The sequence below is a fragment of the Lupinus angustifolius genome, chromosome LG04 (assembly GCF_001865875.1).
Source record: "Lupinus angustifolius cultivar Tanjil chromosome LG04, LupAngTanjil_v1.0, whole genome shotgun sequence".
NCBI classification, from domain to species: domain Eukaryota; kingdom Viridiplantae; phylum Streptophyta; class Magnoliopsida; order Fabales; family Fabaceae; genus Lupinus; species Lupinus angustifolius.
Genome location: NC_032012.1, coordinates 16,397,945 through 16,401,401, shown reverse-complemented (window position 1 = coordinate 16,401,401; position 3,457 = coordinate 16,397,945).

Sequence of the window (3,457 nt, the reverse complement as noted above, 5' to 3'; positions counted from 1 at the left end):
CTAAACGTAAACAGCATACAGATGCGCGCCTAAAGAACCTATGATATAATTGTATCATGAAGATATGAAGCTCAAGTGGGAGATTGTTAGAAATTATAAATTTCTAATTAAGGTGAGCATCATATATTTGATACAATGATATCAGCTATTTGTTTTTGGGGTTACATTATAAGTGATCTAATTACTGACACCCCTTAGATTTCTAAAAGCTTATAACGGATATGGGCTTAATGGGTGGATACCCATCAGGTTAACTCATAGGGGATAATGGGAATCCTATATGTTAACACATAAGGAAGGTTATGGTCCCCAGTACACCAAATCAAATTCAGTTTTCTCCTCTCCCCATCAGAGTGAAAATGCAAGTCCCAAGAGGAATTAGAGATTTGGTTGAGGAAGATCATCATACCACAAAACTTCTTTCAGAAACGTGGATCAAAGGAGCACATCCAGGAACATGGATTCAGGTATGACAATGCACCCTTTGATTCATATATGTGCGTGAGAATCATGAAATTCAAGATCCTATGATTGGTATTTCACCAATCATAAGAAATTTCCAACAATATCACCACCTTTTATATTTGCTTCCCTTGTGCCATAAGCCCTACAGAAACCTCCATACCTCTAGTATTTCTTTTATCGTTCATCTTGTCCACTTTGGGAGACACTATGGAGTCATAAGAACATGTTGGATAAGATGGCCAAATATATTAGGAAGATAACAATTGAGACACTAAGTGAATCTAAAGGCTTCAGTCAAAAGGATCACGAGGGCGAGAAAAAAAAGTATCAAAGATAAAATTAAGGTGAAATAGAATGTTATAAATCATGGTCATTCTGTTAAGATATAGAAAGTTGGAAAAAGGTACAAGACAACTAAGAAAGATCTGCAGAAACATAGTGTGAGAAGCAAGATATAGAGCATATGATTGGTGATACAAACATGTAGGTCCCAAGGAGTGGAAAAAACATATATAGGCTTGCAAATGATAGAGAAAGAAAGACATGAGAACACATGAAATGAATTAAAAATGGGAAAGACTTGTCAAAGACATTCATTAAGGAAAAACTGAAAAATATTTTTACATGCTTTTCCACGACGGTCATGATTCTTTGCATTCTAATAGACTAATCATGAAAGAATATTATCAAAATTATAACATTTATTGTTAGAATTCATGAATTTGATGTGAAAAACATTGAAAATGATGAAGAATGGACAAAGATGTTGGACCAAGTAATATACCTATTATGACTTAAAAGGTTCTAGAAGAGAAAATATTAGTTCACTTATAAAGTTATTTAATAAGATTAAAAGGTATAAAAAGTTTTTAGATGAATGAAAGACAAACATTTTTATCCATACTTATAAGAACAATGGTCAATGGAGATACATAAATGCAATTAAAATAATATATAATATAAATGAGTGTAGATCTATGCAACATTACTTTCCAAGTTGATAGGTTCTTTATAAGATTTCAACTTTTTGTCTCTGTTATTAAACAATAACCTACTGTTGTCTCCAAACTCAACAACTGTATATTTTATTGTTACTTAAATCATTTTAACTATACATTATATTAAATATAGTTGTATCATAGACATTACTTAAACTATTTTTATTATAAAAAATGTTTACTGTTTCTTTACATGTTGAAAAGTAGAGATGATAAAATAGGTTGTCAATGTCTACAAATGTCTGCAAAATTTAAGCGGGTGTATGCATATTTTGTATTGTCTTTAATAAATAAAATTTATATTCTGTCCATTTTAAAATGAGCTAACGGATATGTGGTGATCCACGAATATTGGTAAATAATTAAAAAAAGAGTAAATTACACTGACATTCCATGAGTTTTAGTGAAATTACACAAACCACCCCTCACTTTTCTACACCTACACAAACCCTCTAATTTTTATATTTTTATTACACTGACCACCCTGCATGAGAAATAAGTGTAATTTTTTGAACAAAAAATGTGACAAATGCAATTAAGTTAAACAACACATTGTATATTGTGAAGACAAGTCTAAATAATATATGAGTCGATACGTCTTTATTATTTTTGGTTCATTACGATATAGTATAAGAGCGATTTAAACAATATCTCTTTAGAATTGTTGATGCATTTTGTAACAAAAAATAATAATGATACAAAGATTTGTATATTATTTGGATTTTTCCTCACAATATATCATGTTTTGTTTAACTTAATTGGATTTACTATATTTTTTGTTTAAAAGATTACACTTATTTCTCATGTAAGGGTGGTCATTGTAATGAAAGTATAAAAACTAAGGGATGTTTGTATAGGTGTAGAAAAGTGAGAGGTGGTTTGTGTAATTTCACTAAAACTCAGGGGATGTCAGTGTAATTAACTCTTAAAAAAATCATATAACAAAATAAAAGGAAATTAAATAAAGTAATTGGACATAAAAATATTAATAAAAACTTTGATATTTTTATATAAAATTGAACAAATAACATTATATTATAATTTTTTATGCATTATAAATCACGATTACATCATAATTTATTTGAATTTTTTTCTTATATTAGATGCATGTGTCGTTCGCTTTACTCAATAAAAGGTATGTGAACTTGATGGAAAAATAAGCATGACTAAATGAACAAATGAGTGAAATTTGTATATCATAGGCAAAAATTACGAGCCAGAGCATACTTGCAATATTATTCGTGTTGTTGTCTATATTGAAAAAGTACCTTAAGAACTTTATATTGTAAAAAGTAGACTTTACAATTAATTTAATTTTCAATCCCTTCAAAGTTTGTGTTAGAAAAGAAATGAAAGTAAAGAGGTATGGGTGTTAACTTGCTGCTTTCTTTTTCTACAAGGAACTAGTAAGTTACCCGTGCATTTGCACGGGGCAATAATTTTTTGGCATATGCTTAAGAACAAAACATGTTATCTGTGTATTCGTATGATTAATAACACATATGTTATTCATGTATTTGTTTGCTTAATAACACATATTACCCGTGCATTCTAATGGTTAATAACACACATGTTACCCGTGCATTCTAATAGTTAAGAACACATGTTATTCGTGCATTCATTCATATGGTTAAGAAAAAATATATTACTTGTGCATTCATATGGTTAAGAACACACATGTTACTCGTACATTTGTGTGATTAATAACATACATGTTAAATGTACATTCTAATGATTACGAAACACACATGTTATTTGTGTATTCACATGGTTAAGAACATTCATCTTACATATGCATTCATATGGTTAAACAATCACATATTACTCGAGCATTCTCATGAGACATTGATTTTGACGAATATTTAGAAGCACATAAGTATGAATATTATTAAATGTATATTAGTAATATTGTGTAATAATTTGATAAAATAAAGCGAAATATATAGAAACACAAAAATTGTGAATTAATTTCATTGGATATGTTTTCTAATGTA